Source organism: Lissotriton vulgaris, chromosome 9 (assembly GCF_964263255.1).
Source record: "Lissotriton vulgaris chromosome 9, aLisVul1.2, whole genome shotgun sequence".
Classification (NCBI taxonomy): domain Eukaryota; kingdom Metazoa; phylum Chordata; class Amphibia; order Caudata; family Salamandridae; genus Lissotriton; species Lissotriton vulgaris.
The window spans coordinates 981969685-981993809 of record NC_141697.1 but is presented as its reverse complement, the minus strand read 5'-3'; positions in this window follow the sequence as shown (position 1 = coordinate 981993809).

Sequence of the window (24125 nt, the reverse complement as noted above, 5' to 3'; positions counted from 1 at the left end):
GTGCTGCATCTTTCAGCCCACTACTGATCCTGAAAAGTAATTCTAACCATACTTACAGTAACTTGTATTTCCTTCCATAGGATTCTATTGTGTGGTTTTCACTGGAAAAGTTTCTGTCTATGTTTGAAACTTAAAAATATTCCTCTAAAATCAGCCGAACTACGAATTACGATTTACTCACCTGTTATCAGGCGAGACCTCAGCGCTGCATCTTTCAGCCCACTACTGATCCTGTAAAGTAATTCTAACCATAATTACAGTAACTTGAACTTCCTTCCATAGGCTAACATTGACTCGTTTCACTTGGAAATTCTTCTAAGTGTGGAGTTTTGGAACTTTAAAAAATTACTCTAAAATTAGCCGAACTATGAATTCTGATTTACTCACCTGTTATCAGGAGACACCTCAGCGCTGCATCTTTCAGCCCACTACTGATCCTGTAAAGTAATTCTAACCATACTTACAGCAACTTGAACTTCCTTCCGTAGGCTAACATTGACTCGTTTCACTTGGAAATTCTTCTAAGTGTGAAGGTTTGGAACTTTAAAAAATTCCTTCAAAATCAGTCGAACTATTAACTCTGATTTACTCACCTGTTATCAGGAGAGACCTCAGCGCTGCATCTTTCAGCCCATTACTGATCCTGAAACATAATTCTAACTGTACTTACAGTAACTTGAAATTCCTTCCATAGGCTAACATTGACTGGTTTCACTTGGAAATTCTTCGAAGTGTGGAATTTTGGACCTTTAAAAAATTACTCGAAAATCAGCCGAACAATGAATTCTGATTTACTCACCTGTTATCAGGAGAGACCTCAGCGCTGCATCTCTCAGCCCACTACTGATCCTGTAAAGTAATTCTAACCATACTTACAGTAACTTGAACTTCCTTCCGTAGGCTAACATTGACTCGTTTCACTTGGAAATTCTTCTAAGTGTGAAGGTTTGGAACTTTAAAAAATTCCTCGAAAATCAGTCGAACTATTAACTCTGATTTACTCACCTGTTATCAGGAGGGACCTCAGCGCTGCATCTTTCAGCCCATTAGTGATCCTGAAACATAATTCTAACTGTACTTACAGTAACCTGAAATTCCTTCCATAGGCTAACATTGACTGGTTTCACTTGGAAATTCTTCAAAGTGTGGAATTTTTGAACTTTAAAAAATTCCTCTAAAATCAGACGAACTACGAATTCCGATTTACTCACCTGTTATCAGGAGAGACCTGAGTGCTGCATCTTTCAGCCCACTACTGATCCTGAAAAGTAATTCTAACCATACTTACAGTAACTTGTATTTCCTTCCATAGGATTCTATTGTGTGGTTTTCACCAGAAAAGTTTCTGTCTATGTTTGAAACTTAAAAATATTCTTCTAAAATCAGCCGAACTACGAATTACGATTTACTCACCTGTTATCAGGCGAGACCTCACGCTGCATCTTTCAGCCCACTACTGATCCTGTAAAGTAATTCTAACCATACTTACAGTAACTTGAACTTCCTTCCATAGGCTAACATTGACTCGTTTCACTTGGAAATTCTTCTAAGTGTGGAGTTTTGGAACTTTAAAAAATTACTCTAAAATCAGCCGAACTATGAATTCTGATTTACTCACCTGTTATCAGGAGACACCTCAGCGCTGCATCTTTCAGCCCACTACTGATCCTGTAAAGTAATTCTAACCATACTTACAGCAACTTGAACTTCCTTCCGTAGGCTAACATTGACTCGTTTCACTTGGAAATTCTTCTAAGTGTGAAGGTTTGGAACTTTAAAAAATTCCTTCAAAATCAGTCGAACTATTAACTCTGATTTACTCACCTGTTATCAGGAGAGACCTCAGCGCTGCATCTTTCAGCCCATTACTGATCCTGAAACATAATTCTAACTGTACTTACAGTAACTTGAAATTCCTTCCATAGGCTAACATTGAATGGTTTCACTTGGAAATTCTTCGAAGTGTGGAATTTTGGAACTTTAAAAAATTATGCGAAAATCAGCCGAACAATGAATTCTGATTTACTCACCTGTTATCAAGAGAGACCTCAGCGCTGCATCTCTCAGCCCACTACTGATCCTGTAAAGTAATTCTAACCATACTTACAGTAACTTGAACTTCCTTCCGTAGGCTAACATTGACTCGTTTCACTTGGAAATTCTTCTAAGTGTGAAGGTTTGGAACTTTAAAAAATTCCTTCAAAATCAGTCGAACTATTAACTCTGATTTACTCACCTGTTATCAGGAGAGACCTCAGCGCTGCATCTTTCAGCCCATTACTGATCCTGAAACATAATTCTAACTGTACTTACAGTAACTTGAAATTCCTTCCATAGGCTAACATTGGCTGGTTTCACTTGGAAATTCTTTGAAGTGTGGAATTTCGGAACTTTAAAAAATTACTCTAAAATCAGACGAACTACGAATTCCGATTTACTCACCTGTTATCAGGAGAGACCTGAGTGCTGCATCTTTCAGCCCACTACTGATCCTGAAAAGTAATTCTAACCATACTTACAGTAACTTGAACTTCCTTCCGTAGGCTAACATTGACTCGTTTCACTTGGAAATTCTTCTAAGTGTGAAGGTTTGGAACTTTAAAAAATTCCTCTAAAATCAGTCGAACTATTAACTTTGATTTACTCACCTGTTATCAGGAGAGACCTCAGCGCTGCACCTTTCAGCCCATTACTGATCCTGAAACATAATTCTAACTGTACTTACAGTAACTTGAAATTCCTTCCATAGGCTAACATTGGCTGGTTTCACTTGGAAATTCTTTGAAGTGTGGAATTTCGGAACTTTAAAAAATTACTCGAAAATCAGCCGAACTATGAATTCTGATTTACTCACCTGTTATCAGGAGAGACCTCAGCGCTGCATCTTTCAGCCCACTACTGATCCTGTAAAGTAATTCTAACCATACTTACAGTAACTTGAACTTCCTTCCGTAGGCTAACATTGACTCGTTTCACTTGGAAATTCTTCTAAGTGTGAAGGTTTGGAACTTTAAAAAATTCCTCTAAAATCAGTCGAACTATTAACTCTGATTTACTCGCCTGTTATCAGGAGAGACCTCAGCGCTGCATCTTTCAGCCAATTACTGATCCTGAAACATAATTCTAACTGTACTTACAGTAACCTGAAATTCCTTCCATAGGCTAACATTGACTGGTATCACTTGGAAATTCTTCGAAGTGTGGAATTTTGGAACTTTAAAAAATTCCTCTAAAATCAGTCGAACTATTAACTCTGATTTACTCACCTGTTATCAGGAGGGACCTCAGCGCTGCATCTTTCAGCCCATTAGTGATCCTGAAACATAATTCTAACTGTACTTACAGTAACCTGAAATTCCTTCCATAGGCTAACATTGACTGGTTTCACTTGGAAATTCTTCAAAGTGTGGAATTTTTGAACTTTAAAAAATTCCTCTAAAATCAGACGAACTACGAATTCCGATTTACTCACCTGTTATCAGGAGAGACCTGAGTGCTGCATCTTTCAGCCCACTACTGATCCTGAAAAGTAATTCTAACCATACTTACAGTAACTTGTATTTCCTTCCATAGGATTCTATTGTGTGGTTTTCACCAGAAAAGTTTCTGTCTATGTTTGAAACTTAAAAATATTCCTCTAAAACCAGCCGAACTACGAATTACGATTTACTCACCTGTTATCAGGCGAGACCTCACGCTGCATCTTTCAGCCCACTACTGATCCTGTAAAGTAATTCTAACCATACTTACAGTAACTTGAACTTCCTTCCATAGGCTAACATTGACTCGTTTCACTTGGAAATTCTTCTAAGTGTGGAGTTTTGGAACTTTAAAAAATTCCTCTAAAATCAGTCGAACTATTAACTTTGATTTACTCACCTGTTATCAGGAGAGACCTCAGCGCTGCACCTTTCAGCCCATTACTGATCCTGAAACATAATTCTAACTGTACTTACAGTAACTTGAAATTCCTTCCATAGGCTAATATTGGCTGGTTTCACTTGGAAATTCTTTGAAGTGTGGAATTTCGGAACTTTAAAAAATTACTCGAAAATCAGCCGAACTATGAATTCTGATTTACTCACCTGTTATCAGGAGAGACCTCAGCGCTGCATCTTTCAGCCCACTACTGATCCTGTAAAGTAATTCTAACCATACTTACAGTAACTTGAACTTCCTTCCGTAGGATAACATTGACTCGTTTCACTTGGAAATTCTTCTAAGTGTGAAGGTTTGGAACTTTAAAAAATTCCTCTAAAATCAGTCGAACTATTAACTCTGATTTACTCGCCTGTTATCAGGAGAGACCTCAGCGCTGCATCTTTCAGCCAATTACTGATCCTGAAACATAATTCTAACTGTACTTACAGTAACTTGAAATTCCTTCCATAGGCTAACATTGACTGGTTTCACTTGGAAATTCTTTGAAGTGTGGAATTTTGGAACCTTAAAAAATTACTCGAAAATCAGCCGAACTATGAATTCTGATTTACTCACCTGTTATCAGGAGAGACCTCAGCGCTGCATCTTTCAGCCCACTACTGATCCTGTAAAGTAATTCTAACCATACTTACAGTAACTTGAACTTCCTTCCGTAGGCTACCATTGACTCGTTTCACTTGGAAATTCTTCTAAGTGTGAAGGTTTGGAACTTTAAAAAATTCCTCTAAAATCAGTCGAACTATTAACTCTGATTTACTCACCTGTTATCAGGAGAGACCTCAGCGCTGCATCTTTCAGCCCATTACTGATCCTGAAACATAATTCTAACTGTACTTACAGTAACTTGAAATTCCTTCCATAGGCTAACATTGACTGGTTTCACTTGGAAATTCTTCGAAGTGTGGAATTTTGGAACTTTAAAAAATTCCTCCAAAATCAGACGAACTACGAATTCCGATTTACTCACCTGTTATCAGGAAAGACCTGAGTGCTGCATCTTTCAGCCCACTACTGATCCTGAAAAGTAATTCTAACCATACTTACAGTAACTTGTATTTCCTTCCATAGGATTCTATTGTGTGGTTTTCACCAGAAAAGTTTCTGTCTATGTTTGAAACTTAAAAATATTCCTCGAAAATCAGCCGAACTACGAATTACGATTTACTCACCTGTTATCAGGCGAGACCTCAGCGCTGCATCTTTCAGCCCACTACTGATCCTGTAAAGTAATTCTAACCATACTTACAGTAACTTGAACTTCCTTCCATAGGCTAACATTGACTCGTTTCACTTGGAAATTCTTCTAAGTGTGGCGTTTTGGAACTTTAAAAAATTACTCTAAAATCAGCCGAACTATGAATTCTGATTTACTCGCCTGTTATCAGGAGAGACCTCAGCGCTGCATCTTTCAGCCCACTACTGATCCTGTAAAGTAATTCTAACCATACTTACAGTAACTTGAACTTCCTTCCGTAGGCTAACATTGACTCGTTTCACTTGGAAATTCTTCTAAGTGTGAAGGTTTGGAACTTTAAAAAATTCCTCTAAAATCAGTCGAACTATTAACTCTGATTTACTCACCTGTTATCAGGAGAGACCTCAGCGCTGCATCTTTCAGCCCATTACTGATCCTGAAACATAATTCTAACTGTACTTACAGTAACTTGAAATTTCTTCCATAGGCTAACATTGACTGGTTTCACTTGGAAATTCTTCGAAGTGTGGAATTTTGGAACTTTAAAAAATTCCTCTAAAATCAGACGAACTACGAATTCCGATTTACTCACCTGTTATCAGGAGAGACCTGAGTGCTGCATCTTTCAGCCCACTACTGATCCTGAAAAGTAATTCTAACCATACTTACAGTAACTTGTATTTCCTTCCATAGGATTCTATTGTGTGGTTTTCACCAGAAAAGTTTCTGTCTATGTTTGAAACTTAAAAATATTCCTCTAAAATCAGCCGAACTACGAATTACGATTTACTCACCCGTTATCAGGCGAGACCTCAGCGCTGCATCTTTCAGCCCACTACTGATCCTGTAAAGTAATTTTAACCATACTTACAGTAACTTGAACTTCCTTCCGTAGGCTAACATTGACTCGTTTCACTTGGAAATTCTTCTAAGTGTGAAGGTTTGGAACTTTAAAAAATTCCTCTAAAATCAGTCGAACTATTAACTCTGATTTACTCACCTGTTATCAGGAGAGACCTCAGCGCTGCATCTTTCAGCCCATTACTGATCCTGAAACATAATTCTAACTGTACTTACAGTAACTTGAAATTCCTTCCATAGGCTAACATTGACTGGTTTCACTTGGAAATTCTTCGAAGTGTGGAATTTTGGAACTTTAAAAAAATACACGAAAATCAGCCGAACTATGAATTCTGATTTACTCACCTGTTATCTGGAGAGACCTCAGCGCTGCATCTTTCAGCCCACTACTGATCCTGTAAAGTAATTCTAATCATACTTACAGTAACTTGAACTTCCTTCCGTAGGCTAACATTGACTCGTTTCACTTGGAAATTCTTCTAAGTGTGAAGGTTTGGAACTTTAAAAAATTCCTCTAAAATCAGTCGAACTATTAACTCTGATTTACTCACCTGTTATCAGGAGAGACCTCAGCGCTGCATCTTTCAGCCCATTACTGATCCTGAAACATAATTCTAATTGTACTTACAGTAACTTGAAATTCCTTCCATAGGCTAACATTGACTGGTTTCACTTGGAAATTCTTCGAAGTGTGGGATTTTGGAACTTTGAAAAATTCCTTTAAAATCAGACGAACTTCGAACTACGAATTCCGATTTACTCACCTGTTATCAGGAGAGACCTGAGTGCTGCATCTTTCAGCCCACTACTGATCCTGAAAAGTAATTCTAACCATACTTACAGTAACTTGTATTTCCTTCCATAGGATTCTATTGTGTGGTTTTCACCGGAAAAGTTTCTGTCTATGTTTGAAACTTAAAAATATTCCTCTAAAATCAGCCGAACTACGAATTACGATTTACTCACCTGTTATCAGGCGAGACCTCAGCGCTGCATCTTTCAGCCCACTACTGATCCTGTAAAGTAATTCTAACCATACTTACAGTAACTTGAACTTCCTTCCATAGGCTAACATTGACTCGTTTCACTTGGAAATTCTTCTAAGTGTGGAGTTTTGGAACTTTAAAAAATTACTCTAAAATCAGCCGAACTATGAATTCTGATTTACTCACCTGTTATCAGGAGACACCTCAGCGCTGCATCTTTCAGCCCACTACTGATCCTGTAAAGTAATTCTAACCATACTTACAGCAACTTGAACTTCCTTCCGTAGGCTAACATTGACTCGTTTCACTTGGAAATTCTTCTAAGTGTGAAGGTTTGGAACTTTAAAAAAATCCTTCAAAATCAGTCGAACTATTAACTCTGATTTACTCACCTGTTATCAGGAGAGACCTCAGCGCTGCATCTTTCAGCCCATTACTGATCCTGAAACATAATTCTAACTGTACTTACAGTAACTTGAAATTCCTTCCATAGGCTAACATTGACTGGTTTCACTTGGAAATTCTTCGAAGTGTGGAATTTTGGACCTTTAAAAAATTACTCGAAAATCAGCCGAACAATGAATTCTGATTTACTCACCTGTTATCAGGAGAGACCTCAGCGCTGCATCTCTCAGCCCACTACTGATCCTGTAAAGTAATTCTAACCATACTTACAGTAACTTGAACTTCCTTCCGTAGGCTAACATTGACTCGTTTCACTTGGAAATTCTTCTAAGTGTGAAGGTTTGGAACTTTAAAAAATTCCTTCAAAATCAGTCGAACTATTAACTCTGATTTACTCACCTGTTATCAGGAGAGACCTCAGCGCTGCATCTTTCAGCCCATTACTGATCCTGAAACATAATTCTAACTGTACTTACAGTAACTTGAAATTCCTTCCATAGGCTAACATTGACTGGTTTCACTTGGAAATTCTTCGAAGTGTGGAATTTTGGAACTTTAAAAAAATACACGAAAATCAGCCGAACTATGAATTCTGATTTACTCACCTGTTATCTGGAGAGACCTCAGCGCTGCATCTTTCAGCCCACTACTGATCCTGTAAAGTAATTCTAATCATACTTACAGTAACTTGAACTTCCTTCCGTAGGCTAACATTGACTCGTTTCACTTGGAAATTCTTCTAAGTGTGAAGGTTTGGAACTTTAAAAAATTCCTCTAAAATCAGTCGAACTATTAACTCTGATTTACTCACCTGTTATCAGGAGAGACCTCAGCGCTGCATCTTTCAGCCCATTACTGATCCTGAAACATAATTCTAATTGTACTTACAGTAACTTGAAATTCCTTCCATAGGCTAACATTGACTGGTTTCACTTGGAAATTCTTCGAAGTGTGGGATTTTGGAACTTTAAAAAATTCCTTTAAAATCAGACGAACTTCGAACTACGAATTCCGATTTACTCACCTGTTATCAGGAGAGACCTGAGTGCTGCATCTTTCAGCCCACTACTGATCCTGAAAAGTAATTCTAACCATACTTACAGTAACTTGTATTTCCTTCCATAGGATTCTATTGTGTGGTTTTCACCGGAAAAGTTTCTGTCTATGTTTGAAACTTAAAAATATTCCTCTAAAATCAGCCGAACTACGAATTACGATTTACTCACCTGTTATCAGGCGAGACCTCAGCGCTGCATCTTTCAGCCCACTACTGATCCTGTAAAGTAATTCTAACCATAATTACAGTAACTTGAACTTCCTTCCATAGGCTAACATTGACTCGTTTCACTTGGAAATTCTTCTAAGTGTGGAGTTTTGGAACTTTAAAAAATTACTCTAAAATTAGCCGAACTATGAATTCTGATTTACTCACCTGTTATCAGGAGACACCTCAGCGCTGCATCTTTCAGCCCACTACTGATCCTGTAAAGTAATTCTAACCATACTTACAGCAACTTGAACTTCCTTCCGTAGGCTAACATTGACTCGTTTCACTTGGAAATTCTTCTAAGTGTGAAGGTTTGGAACTTTAAAAAATTCCTTCAAAATCAGTCGAACTATTAACTCTGATTTACTCACCTGTTATCAGGAGAGACCTCAGCGCTGCATCTTTCAGCCCATTACTGATCCTGAAACATAATTCTAACTGTACTTACAGTAACTTGAAATTCCTTCCATAGGCTAACATTGACTGGTTTCACTTGGAAATTCTTCGAAGTGTGGAATTTTGGACCTTTAAAAAATTACTCGAAAATCAGCCGAACAATGAATTCTGATTTACTCACCTGTTATCAGGAGAGACCTCAGCGCTGCATCTCTCAGCCCACTACTGATCCTGTAAAGTAATTCTAACCATACTTACAGTAACTTGAACTTCCTTCCGTAGGCTAACATTGACTCGTTTCACTTGGAAATTCTTCTAAGTGTGAAGGTTTGGAACTTTAAAAAATTCCTCGAAAATCAGTTGAACTATTAACTCTGATTTACTCACCTGTTATCAGGAGGGACCTCAGCGCTGCATCTTTCAGCCCATTAGTGATCCTGAAGCATAATTCTAACTGTACTTACAGTAACCTGAAATTCCTTCCATAGGCTAACATTGACTGGTTTCACTTGGAAATTCTTCAAAGTGTGGAATTTTTGAACTTTAAAAAATTCCTCTAAAATCAGACGAACTACGAATTCCGATTTACTCACCTGTTATCAGGAGAGACCTGAGTGCTGCATCTTTCAGCCCACTACTGATCCTGAAAAGTAATTCTAACCATACTTACAGTAACTTGTATTTCCTTCCATAGGATTCTATTGTGTGGTTTTCACCAGAAAAGTTTCTGTCTATGTTTGAAACTTAAAAATATTCCTCTAAAATCAGCCGAACTACGAATTACGATTTACTCACCTGTTATCAGGCGAGACCTCACGCTGCATCTTTCAGCCCACTACTGATCCTGTAAAGTAATTCTAACCATACTTACAGTAACTTGAACTTCCTTCCATAGGCTAACATTGACTCGTTTCACTTGGAAATTCTTCTAAGTGTGGAGTTTTGGAACTTTAAAAAATTACTCTAAAATCAGCCGAACTATGAATTCTGATTTACTCACCTGTTATCAGGAGACACCTCAGCGCTGCATCTTTCAGCCCACTAATGATCCTGTAAAGTAATTCTAACCATACTTACAGCAACTTGAACTTCCTTCCGTAGGCTAACATTGACTCGTTTCACTTGGAAATTCTTCTAAGTGTGAAGGTTTGGAACTTTAAAAAATTCCTTCAAAATCAGTCGAACTATTAACTCTGATTTACTCACCTGTTATCAGGAGAGACCTCAGCGCTGCATCTTTCAGCCCATTACTGATCCTGAAACATAATTCTAACTGTACTTACAGTAACTTGAAATTCCTTCCATAGGCTAACATTGACTGGTTTCACTTGGAAATTCTTCGAAGTGTGGAATTTTGGAACTTTAAAAAATTATGCGAAAATCAGCCGAACAATGAATTCTGATTTACTCACCTGTTATCAGGAGAGACCTCAGCGCTGCATCTCTCAGCCCACTACTGATCCTGTAAAGTAATTCTAACCATACTTACAGTAACTTGAACTTCCTTCCGTAGGCTAACATTGACTCGTTTCACTTGGAAATTCTTCTAAGTGTGAAGGTTTGGAACTTTAAAAAATTCCTTCAAAATCAGTCGAACTATTAACTCTGATTTACTCACCTGTTATCAGGAGAGACCTCAGCGCTGCATCTTTCAGCCCATTACTGATCCTGAAACATAATTCTAACTGTACTTACAGTAACTTGAAATTCCTTCCATAGGCTAACATTGGCTGGTTTCACTTGGAAATTCTTTGAAGTGTGGAATTTCGGAACTTTAAAAAATTACTCTAAAATCAGACGAACTACGAATTCCGATTTACTCACCTGTTATCAGGAGAGACCTGAGTGCTGCATCTTTCAGCCCACTACTGATCCTGAAAAGTAATTCTAACCATACTTACAGTAACTTGAACTTCCTTCCGTAGGCTAACATTGACTCGTTTCACTTGGAAATTCTTCTAAGTGTGAAGGTTTGGAACTTTAAAAAATTCCTCTAAAATCAGTCGAACTATTAACTTTGATTTACTCACCTGTTATCAGGAGAGACCTCAGCGCTGCACCTTTCAGCCCATTACTGATCCTGAAACATAATTCTAACTGTACTTACAGTAACTTGAAATTCCTTCCATAGGCTAACATTGGCTGGTTTCACTTGGAAATTCTTTGAAGTGTGGAATTTCGGAACTTTAAAAAATTACTCGAAAATCAGCCGAACTATGAATTCTGATTTACTCACCTGTTATCAGGAGAGACCTCAGCGCTGCATCTTTCAGCCCACTACTGATCCTGTAAAGTAATTCTAACCATACTTACAGTAACTTGAACTTCCTTCCGTAGGCTAACATTGACTCGTTTCACTTGGAAATTCTTCTAAGTGTGAAGGTTTGGAACTTTAAAAAATTCCTCTAAAATCAGTCGAACTATTAACTCTGATTTACTCGCCTGTTATCAGGAGAGACCTCAGCGCTGCATCTTTCAGCCAATTACTGATCCTGAAACATAATTCTAACTGTACTTACAGTAACCTGAAATTCCTTCCATAGGCTAACATTGACTGGTATCACTTGGAAATTCTTCGAAGTGTGGAATTTTGGAACTTTAAAAAATTCCTCTAAAATCAGACGAACTACGAATTCCGATTTACTCACCAGTTATCAGGAGAGACCTGAGTGCTGCATCTTTCAGCCCACTACTGATCCTGAAAAGTAATTCTAACCATACTTACAGTAACTTGAACTTCCTTCCGTAGGCTAACATTGACTCGTTTCACTTGGAAATTCTTCTAAGTGTGAAGGTTTGGAACTTTAAAAAATTCCTCTAAAATCAGTCGAACTATTAACTCTGATTTACTCACCTGTTATCAGGAGAGACCTCAGCACTGCACCTTTCAGCCCATTACTGATCCTGAAACATAATTCTAACTGTACTTACAGTAACTTGAAATTCCTTCCATAGGCTAACATTGACTGGTTTCACTTGGAAATTCTTTGAAGTGTGGAATTTTGGAACCTTAAAAAATTACTCGAAAATCAGCCGAACTATGAATTCTGATTTACTCACCTGTTATCAGGAGAGACCTCAGCGCTGCATCTTTCAGCCCACTACTGATCCTGTAAAGTAATTCTAACCATACTTACAGTAACTTGAACTTCCTTCCGTAGGCTACCATTGACTCGTTTCACTTGGAAATTCTTCTAAGTGTGAAGGTTTGGAACTTTAAAAAATTCCTCTAAAATCAGTCGAACTATTAACTCTGATTTACTCACCTGTTATCAGGAGAGACCTCAGCGCTGCATCTTTCAGCCCATTACTGATCCTGAAACATAATTCTAACTGTACTTACAGTAACTTGAAATTCCTTCCATAGGCTAACATTGACTGGTTTCACTTGGAAATTCTTCGAAGTGTGGAATTTTGGAACTTTAAAAAATTCCTCCAAAATCAGACGAACTACGAATTCCGATTTACTCACCTGTTATCAGGAAAGACCTGAGTGCTGCATCTTTCAGCCCACTACTGATCCTGAAAAGTAATTCTAACCATACTTACAGTAACTTGTATTTCCTTCCATAGGATTCTATTGTGTGGTTTTCACCAGAAAAGTTTCTGTCTATGTTTGAAACTTAAAAATATTCCTCGAAAATCAGCCGAACTACGAATTACGATTTACTCACCTGTTATCAGGCGAGACCTCAGCGCTGCATCTTTCAGCCCACTACTGATCCTGTAAAGTAATTCTAACCATACTTACAGTAACTTGAACTTCCTTCCATAGGCTAACATTGACTCGTTTCACTTGGAAATTCTTCTAAGTGTGGCGTTTTGGAACTTTAAAAAATTACTCTAAAATCAGCCGAACTATGAATTCTGATTTACTCACCTGTTATCAGGAGAGACCTCAGCGCTGCATCTTTCAGCCCACTACTGATCCTGTAAAGTAATTCTAACCATACTTACAGTAACTTGAACTTCCTTCCGTAGGCTAACATTGACTCGTTTCACTTGGAAATTCTTCTAAGTGTGAAGGTTTGGAACTTTAAAAAATTCCTCTAAAATCAGTCGAACTATTAACTCTGATTTACTCACCTGTTATCAGGAGAGACCTCAGCGCTGCATCTTTCAGCCCATTACTGATCCTGAAACATAATTCTAACTGTACTTACAGTAACTTGAAATTCCTTCCATAGGCTAACATTGACTGGTTTCACTTGGAAATTCTTCGAAGTGTGGAATTTTGGAACTTTAAAAAATTCCTCTAAAATCAGACGAACTACGAATTCCGATTTACTCACCTGTTATCAGGAGAGACCTGAGTGCTGCATCTTTCAGCCCACTACTGATCCTGAAAAGTAATTCTAACCATACTTACAGTAACTTGTATTTCCTTCCATAGGATTCTATTGTGTGGTTTTCACCAGAAAAGTTTCTGTCTATGTTTGAAACTTAAAAATATTCCTCTAAAATCAGCCGAACTACGAATTACGATTTACTCACCTGTTATCAGGCGAGACCTCAGCGCTGCATCTTTCAGCCCACTACTGATCCTGTAAAGTAATTTTAACCATACTTACAGTAACTTGAACTTCCTTCCGTAGGCTAACATTGACTCGTTTCACTTGGAAATTCTTCTAAGTGTGAAGGTTTGGAACTTTAAAAAATTCCTCTAAAATCAGTCGAACTATTAACTCTGATTTACTCACCTGTTATCAGGAGAGACCTCAGCGCTGCATCTTTCAGCCCATTACTGATCCTGAAACATAATTCTAACTGTACTTACAGTAACTTGAAATTCCTTCCATAGGCTAACATTGACTGGTTTCACTTGGAAATTCTTCGAAGTGTGGAATTTTGGAACTTTAAAAAAATACACGAAAATCAGCCGAACTATGAATTCTGATTTACTCACCTGTTATCTGGAGAGACCTCAGCGCTGCATCTTTCAGCCCACTACTGATCCTGTAAAGTAATTCTAATCATACTTACAGTAACTTGAACTTCCTTCCGTAGGCTAACATTGACTCGTTTCACTTGGAAATTCTTCTAAGTGTGAAGGTTTGGAACTTTAAAAAATTCCTCTAAAATCAGTCGAACTATTAACTCTGATTTACTCACCTGTTATCAGGAGAGACCTCAGCGCTGCATCTTTCAGCCCATTACTGATCCTGAAACATAATTCTAATTGTACTTACAGTAACTTGAAATTCCTTCCATAGGCTAACATTGACTGGTTTCACTTGGAAATTCTTCGAAGTGTGGGATTTTGGAACTTTAAAAAATTCCTTTAAAATCAGACGAACTTCGAACTACGAATTCCGATTTACTCACCTGTTATCAGGAGAGACCTCAGCGCTGCATCTTTCAGCCCACTACTGATCCTGTAAAGTAATTCTAACCATACTTACAGTAACTTGAACTTCCTTCCATAGGCTAACATTGACTCGTTTCACTTGGAAATTCTTCTAGGTGTGGCGTTTTGGAACTTTAAAAAATTACTCTAAAATCAGCCGAACTATGAATTCTGATTTACTCACCTGTTATCAGGAGACACCTCAGCGCTGCATCTTTCAGCCCACTACTGATCCTGTAAAGTAATTCTAACCATACTTACAGCAACTTGAACTTCCTTCCGTAGGCTAACATTGACTCGTTTCACTTGGAAATTCTTCTAAGTGTGAAGGTTTGGAACTTTAAAAAATTCCTTCAAAATCAGTCGAACTATTAACTCTGATTTACTCACCTGTTATCAGGAGAGACCTCAGCGCTGCATCTTTCAGCCCATTACTGATCCTGAAACATAATTCTAACTGTACTTACAGTAACTTGAAATTCCTTCCATAGGCTAACATTGACTGGTTTCACTTGGAAATTCTTCAAAGTGTGGAATTTTGGAACTTTAAAAAATTATGCGAAAATCAGCCGAACAATGAATTCTGATTTACTCACCTGTTATCAGGAGAGACCTCAGCGCTGCATCTCTCAGCCCACTACTGATCCTGTAAAGTAATTCTAACCATACTTACAGTAACTTGAACTTCCTTCCGTAGGCTAACATTGACTCGTTTCACTTGGAAATTCTTCTAAGTGTGAAGGTTTGGAACTTTAAAAAATTCCTTCAAAATCAGTCGAACTATTAACTCTGATTTACTCACCTGTTATCAGGAGAGACCTCAGCGCTGCATCTTTCAGCCCATTACTGATCCTGAAACATAATTCTAACTGTACTTACAGTAACTTGAAATTCCTTCCATAGGCTAACATTGGCTGGTTTCACTTGGAAATTCTTTGAAGTGTGGAATTTCGGAACTTTAAAAAATTACTCTAAAATCAGACGAACTACGAATTCCGATTTACTCACCTGTTATCAGGAGAGACCTGAGTGCTGCATCTTTCAGCCCACTACTGATCCTGAAAAGTAATTCTAACCATACTTACAGTAACTTGAACTTCCTTCCGTAGGCTAACATTGACTCGTTTCACTTGGAAATTCTTCTAAGTGTGAAGGTTTGGAACTTTAAAAAATTCCTCTAAAATCAGTCGAACTATTAACTTTGATTTACTCACCTGTTATCAGGAGAGACCTCAGCGCTGCACCTTTCAGCCCATTACTGATCCTGAAACATAATTCTAACTGTACTTACAGTAACTTGAAATTCCTTCCATAGGCTAACATTGGCTGGTTTCACTTGGAAATTCTTTGAAGTGTGGAATTTCGGAACTTTAAAAAATTACTCGAAAATCAGCCGAACTATGAATTCTGATTTACTCACCTGTTATCAGGAGAGACCTCAGCGCTGCATCTTTCAGCCCACTACTGATCCTGTAAAGTAATTCTAACCATACTTACAGTAACTTGAACTTCCTTCCGTAGGCTAACATTGACTCGTTTCACTTGGAAATTCTTCTAAGTGTGAAGGTTTGGAACTTTAAAAAATTCCTCTAAAATCAGTCGAACTATTAACTCTGATTTACTCGCCTGTTATCAGGAGAGACCTCAGCGCTGCATCTTTCAGCCAATTACTGATCCTGAAACATAATTCTAACTGTACTTACAGTAACCTGAAATTCCTTCCATAGGCTAACATTGACTGGTATCACTTGGAAATTCTTCGAAGTGTGGAATTTTGGAACTTTAAAAAATTCCTCTAAAATCAGACGAACTACGAATTCCGATTTACTCACCAGTTATCAGGAGAGACCTGAGTGCTGCATCTTTCAGCCCACTACTGATCCTGAAAAGTAATTCTAACCATACTTACAGTAACTTGAACTTCCTTCCGTAGGCTAACATTGACTCGTTTCACTTGGAAATTCTTCTAAGTGTGAAGGTTTGGAACTTTAAAAAATTCCTCTAAAATCAGTCGAACTATTAACTCTGATTTACTCACCTGTTATCAGGAGAGACCTCAGCGCTGCATCTTTCAGCCCATTACTGATCCTGAAACATAATTCTAACTGTACTTACAGTAACTTGAAATTCCTTCCATAGGCTAACATTGACTGGTTTCACTTGGAAATTCTTCGAAGTGTGGAATTTTGGAACTTTAAAAAATTCCTCCAAAATCAGACGAACTACGAATTCCGATTTACTCACCTGTTATCAGGAAAGACCTGAGTGCTGCATCTTTCAGCCCACTACTGATCCTGAAAAGTAATTCTAACCATACTTACAGTAACTTGTATTTCCTTCCATAGGATTCTATTGTGTGGTTTTCACCAGAAAAGTTTCTGTCTATGTTTGAAACTTAAAAATATTCCTCGAAAATCAGCCGAACTACGAATTACGATTTACTCACCTGTTATCAGGCGAGACCTCAGCGCTGCATCTTTCAGCCCACTACTGATCCTGTAAAGTAATTCTAACCATACTTACAGTAACTTGAACTTCCTTCCATAGGCTAACATTGACTCGTTTCACTTGGAAATTCTTCTAGGTGTGGCGTTTTGGAACTTTAAAAAATTACTCTAAAATCAGCCGAACTATGAATTCTGATTTACTCACCTGTTATCAGGAGACACCTCAGCGCTGCATCTTTCAGCCCACTACTGATCCTGTAAAGTAATTCTAACCATACTTACAGCAACTTGAACTTCCTTCCGTAGGCTAACATTGACTCGTTTCACTTGGAAATTCTTCTAAGTGTGAAGGTTTGGAACTTTAAAAAATTCCTCTAAAATCAGTCAAACTATTAACTCTGATTTACTCACCTGTTATCAGGAGAGACCTCAGCGCTGCATCTTTCAGCCCATTACTGATCCTGAAACATAATTCTAACTGTACTTACAGTAACTTGAAATTCCTTCCATAGGCTAACATTGACTGGTATCACTTGGAAATTCTTCGAAGTGTGGAATTTTGGAACTTTAAAAAATTCCTCTAAAATCAGACGAACTACGAATTCCGATTTACTCACCAGTTATCAGGAGAGACCTGAGTGCTGCATCTTTCAGCCCACTACTGATCCTGAAAAGTAATTCTAACCATACTTACAGTAACTTGAACTTCCTTCCGTAGGCTAACATTGACTCGTTTCACTTGGAAATTCTTCTAAGTGTGAAGGTTTGGAACTTTAAAAAATTCCTCTAAAATCAGTCGAACTATTAACTCTGATTTACTCACCTGTTATCAGGAGAGACCTCAGCGCTGCACCTTTCAGCCCATTACTGATCCTGAAACATAATTCTAACTGTACTTACAGTAACTTGAAATTCCTTCCATAGGCTAACATTGACTGGTTTCACTTGGAAATTCTTTGAAGTGTGGAATTTTGGAACCTTAAAAAATTACTCGAAAATCAGCCGAACTATGAATTCTGATTTACTCACCTGTTATCAGGAGAGACCTCAGCGCTGCATCTTTCAGCCCACTACTGATCCTGTAAAGTAATTCTAACCATACTTACAGTAACTTGAACTTCCTTCCGTAGGCTACCATTGACTCGTTTCACTTGGAAATTCTTCTAAGTGTGAAGGTTTGGAACTTTAAAAAATTCCTCTAAAATCAGTCGAACTATTAACTCTGATTTACTCACCTGTTATCAGGAGAGACCTCAGCGCTGCATCTTTCAGCCCATTACTGATCCTGAAACATAATTCTAACTGTACTTACAGTAACTTGAAATTCCTTCCATAGGCTAACATTGACTGGTTTCACTTGGAAATTCTTCGAAGTGTGGAATTTTGGAACTTTAAAAAATTCCTCCAAAATCAGACGAACTACGAATTCCGATTTACTCACCTGTTATCAGGAAAGACCTGAGTGCTGCATCTTTCAGCCCACTACTGATCCTGAAAAGTAATTCTAACCATACTTACAGTAACTTGTATTTCCTTCCATAGGATTCTATTGTGTGGTTTTCACCAGAAAAGTTTCTGTCTATGTTTGAAACTTAAAAATATTCCTCGAAAATCAGCCGAACTACGAATTACGATTTACTCACCTGTTATCAGGCGAGACCTCAGCGCTGCATCTTTCAGCCCACTACTGATCCTGTAAAGTAATTCTAACCATACTTACAGTAACTTGAACTTCCTTCCATAGGCTAACATTGACTCGTTTCACTTGGAAATTCTTCTAAGTGTGGCGTTTTGGAACTTTAAAAAATTACTCTAAAATCAGCCGAACTATGAATTCTGATTTACTCACCTGTTATCAGGAGAGACCTCAGCGCTGCATCTTTCAGCCCACTACTGATCCTGTAAAGTAATTCTAACCATACTTACAGTAACTTGAACTTCCTTCCGTAGGCTAACATTGACTCGTTTCACTTGGAAATTCTTCTAAGTGTGAAGGTTTGGAACTTTAAAAAATTCCTCTAAAATCAGTCGAACTATTAACTCTGATTTACTCACCTGTTATCAGGAGAGACCTCAGCGCTGCATCTTTCAGCCCATTACTGATCCTGAAACATAATTCTAACTGTACTTACAGTAACTTGAAATTCCTTCCATAGGCTAACATTGACTGGTTTCACTTGGTAATTCTTCGAAGTATGGAATTTTGGAACTTTAAAAAATTCCTCTAAAATCAGACGAACTACGAACTACGAATTCCGATTTACTTACCTGTTATCAGGAGAGACCTGAGTGCTGCATCTTTCAGCCCACTACTGATCCTGAAAAGTAATTCTAACCATACTTACAGTAACTTGTATTTCCTTCCATAGGATTCTATTGTGTGGTTTTCACCAGAAAAGTTTCTGTCTATGTTTGAAACTTAAAAATATTCCTCTAAAATCATCCGAACTACGAATTACGATTTACTCACCTGTTATCAGGCGAGACCTCAGCGCTGCATCTTTCAGCCCACTACTGATCCTGTAAAGTAATTCTAACCATACTTACAGTAACTTGAACTTCCTTCCATAGGCTAACATTGACTCGTTTCACTTGGAAATTCTTCTAAGTGTGAAGGTTTGGAACTTAAAAAAATTCCTCTAAAATCAGTCGAACTATTAACTCTGATTTACTCACCTGTTATCAGGAGAGACCTCAGCGCTGCATCTTTCAGCCCATTACTGATCGTGAAACATAATTCTAACTGTACTTACAGTAACTTGAAAATCCTTCCATAGGGTAACTTTGACTGGTTTCACTTGGAAATTCTTCATAGTGTGGAATTTTGGAACTTTAAAAAATTCCTCTAAAATCAGACGAACTACGAATTCCGATTTACTCACCTGTTATCATGAGAGACCCGAGGTCTGCATCTTTCAGCCCACTACTGATCCTGAAAAGTAATTCTAACCATACTTACAGTAACTTGTATTTCCTTCCATAGGATTCTATTGTGTGGTTTTCACCAGAAAAGTTTCTGTCTATGTTTGAAACTTAAAAATATTCCTCTAAAATCAGCCGAACTACGAATTACGATTTACTCACCAGTTATCAGGAGAGACCTGAGTGCTGCATCTTTCAGCCCACTACTGATCCTGAAAAGTAATTCTAACCATACTTACAGTAACTTGAACTTCCTTCCGTAGGCTAACATTGACTCGTTTCACTTGGAAATTCTTCTAAGTGTGAAGGTTTGGAACTTAAAAAAATTCCTCTAAAATCAATCGAACTATTAACTCTGATTTACTCACCTGTTATCAGGAGAGACCTCAGCGCTGCACCTTTCAGCCCATTACTGATCCTGAAACATAATTCTAACTGTACTTACAGTAACTTGAAATTCCTTCCATAGGCTAACATTGACTGGTTTCACTTGGAAATTCTTCGAAGTGTGGGATTTTGGAACTTTAAAAAATTCCTTTAAAATCAGACGAACTTCGAACTACGAATTCCGATTTACTCACCTGTTATCAGGAGAGACCTGAGTGCTGCATCTTTCAGCCCACTACTGATCCTGAAAAGTAATTCTAACCATACTTACAGTAACTTGTATTTCCTTCCATAGGATTCTATTGTGTGGTTTTCACCAGAAAAGTTTCTGTCTATGTTTGAAACTTAAAAATATTCCTCTAAAATCAGCCGAACTACGAATTACGATTTACTCACCTGTTATCAGGCGAGACCTCAGCGCTGCATCTTTCAGCCCACTACTGATCCTGTAAAGTAATTCTAGCCATACTTACAGTAACTTGAACTTCCTTCCATAGGCTAACATTGACTCGTTTCACTTGGAAATTCTTCTAAGTGTGGAGTTTTGGAACTTTAAAAAATTACTCTAAAATCAGCCGAACTATGAATTCTGATTTACTCACCTGTTATCAGGAGAGACCTCAGCGCTGCATCTTTCAGCCCACTACTGATCCTGTAAAGTAATTCTAACCATACTTACAGCAACTTGAACTTCCTTCCGTAGGCTAACATTGACTCGTTTCACTTGGAAATTCTTCTAAGTGTGAAGGTTTGGAACTTTAAAAAATTCCTTCAAAATCAGTCGAACTTTTAACTCTGATTTACTCACCTGTTATCAGGAGAGACCTCAGCGCTGCATCTTTCAGCCCATTACTGATCCTGAAACATAATTCTAACTGTACTTACAGTAACTTGAAATTCCTTCCATAGGCTAACATTGACTGGTTTCACTTGGAAATTCTTCGAAGTGTGGAATTTTGGAACTTTAAAAAATTACTCGAAAATCAGCCGAACAATGAATTCTGATTTACTCACCTGTTATCAGGAGAGACCTCAGCGCTGCATCTCTCAGCCCACTACTGATCCTGTAAAGTAATTCTAACCATACTTACAGTAACTTGAACTTCCTTCCGTAGGCTAACATTGACTCGTTTCACTTGGAAATTCTTCTAAGTGTGAAGGTTTGGAACTTTAAAAAATTCCTCTAAAATCAGTCGAACTATTAACTTTGATTTACTCACCTGTTATCAGGAGAGACCTCAGCGCTGCACCTTTCAGCCCATTACTGATCCTGAAACATAATTCTAACTGTACTTACAGTAACTTGAAATTCCTTCCATAGGCTAACATTGGCTGGTTTCACTTGGAAATTCTTTGAAGTGTGGAATTTCGGAACTTTAAAAAATTACTCGAAAATCAGCCGAACTATGAATTCTGATTTACTCACCTGTTATCAGGAGAGACCTCAGCGCTGCATCTTTCAGCCCACTACTGATCCTGTAAAGTAATTCTAACCATACTTACAGTAACTTGAACTTCCTTCCGTAGGCTAACATTGACTCGTTTCACTTGGAAATTCTTCTAAGTGTGAAGGTTTGGAACTTTAAAAAATTCCTCTAAAATCAGTCGAACTATTAACTCTGATTTACTCGCCTGTTATCAGGAGAGACCTCAGCGCTGCATCTTTCAGCCAATTACTGATCCTGAAACATAATTCTAACTGTACTTACAGTAACCTGAAATTCCTTCCATAGGCTAACATTGACTGGTATCACTTGGAAATTCTTCGAAGTGTGGAATTTTGGAACTTTAAAAAATTCCTCTAAAATCAGACGAACTACGAATTCCGATTTACTCACCAGTTATCAGGAGAGACCTGAGTGCTGCATCTTTCAGCCCACTACTGATCCTGAAAAGTAATTCTAACCATACTTACAGTAACTTGAACTTCCTTCCGTAGGCTAACATTGACTCGTTTCACTTGGAAATTCTTCTAAGTGTGAAGGTTTGGAACTTTAAAAAATTCCTCTAAAATCAGTCGAACTATTAACTCTGATTTACTCACCTGTTATCAGGAGAGACCTCAGCGCTGCACCTTTCAGCCCATTACTGATCCTGAAACATAATTCTAACTGTACTTACAGTAACTTGAAATTCCTTCCATAGGCTAACATTGACTGGTTTCACTTGGAAATTCTTTGAAGTGTGGAATTTTGGAACCTTAAAAAATTACTCGAAAATCAGCCGAACTATGAATTCTGATTTACTCACCTGTTATCAGGAGAGACCTCAGCGCTGCATCTTTCAGCCCACTACTGATCCTGTAAAGTAATTCTAACCATACTTACAGTAACTTGAACTTCCTTCCGTAGGCTACCATTGACTCGTTTCACTTGGAAATTCTTCTAAGTGTGAAGGTTTGGAACTTTAAAAAATTCCTCTAAAATCAGTCGAACTATTAACTCTGATTTACTCACCTGTTATCAGGAGAGACCTCAGCGCTGCATCTTTCAGCCCATTACTGATCCTGAAACATAATTCTAACTGTACTTACAGTAACTTGAAATTCCTTCCATAAGCTAACATTGACTGGTTTCACTTGGAAATTCTTCGAAGTATGGAATTTTGGAACTTTAAAAAATTCCTCCAAAATCAGACGAACTACGAATTCCGATTTACTCACCTGTTATCAGGAAAGACCTGAGTGCTGCATCTTTCAGCCCACTACTGATCCTGAAAAGTAATTCTAACCATACTTACAGTAACTTGTATTTCCTTCCATAGGATTCTATTGTGTGGTTTTCACCAGAAAAGTTTCTGTCTATGTTTGAAACTTAAAAATATTCCTCGAAAATCAGCCGAACTACGAATTACGATTTACTCACCTGTTATCAGGCGAGACCTCAGCGCTGCATCTTTCAGCCCACTACTGATCCTGTAAAGTAATTCTAACCATACTTACAGTAACTTGAACTTCCTTCCATAGGCTAACATTGACTCGTTTCACTTGGAAATTCTTCTAAGTGTGGCGTTTTGGAACTTTAAAAAATTACTCTAAAATCAGCCGAACTATGAATTCTGATTTACTCACCTGTTATCAGGAGAGACCTCAGCGCTGCATCTTTCAGCCCACTACTGATCCTGTAAAGTAATTCTAACCATACTTACAGTAACTTGAACTTCCTTCCGTAGGCTAACATTGACTCGTTTCACTTGGAAATTCTTCTAAGTGTGAAGGTTTGGAACTTTAAAAAATTCCTCTAAAATCAGTCGAACTATTAACTCTGATTTACTCACCTGTTATCAGGAGAGACCTCAGCGCTGCATCTTTCAGCCCATTACTGATCCTGAAACATAATTCTAACTGTACTTACAGTAACTTGAAATTCCTTCCATAGGCTAACATTGACTGGTTTCACTTGGAAATTCTTCGAAGTGTGGAATTTTGGAACTTTAAAAAATTCCTCTAAAATCAGACGAACTACGAACTACGAATTCCGATTTACTTACCTGTTATCAGGAGAGACCTGAGTGCTGCATCTTTCAGCCCACTACTGATCCTGAAAAGTAATTCTAACCATACTTACAGTAACTTGTATTTCCTTCCATAGGATTCTATTGTGTGGTTTTCACCAGAAAAGTTTCTGTCTATGTTTGAAACTTAAAAACATTCCTCTAAAATCATCCGAACTACGAATTACGATTTACTCACCTGTTATCAGGCGAGACCTCAGCGCTGCATCTTTCAGCCCACTACTGATCCTGTAAAGTAATTCTAACCATACTTACAGTAACTTGAACTTCCTTCCATAGGCTAACATTGACTCGTTTCACTTGGAAATTCTTCTAAGTGTGAAGGTTTGGAACTTAAAAAAATTCCTCTAAAATCAGTCGAACTATTAACTCTGATTTACTCACCTGTTATCAGGAGAGACCTCAGCGCTGCATCTTTCAGCCCATTACTGATCGTGAAACATAATTCTAACTGTAC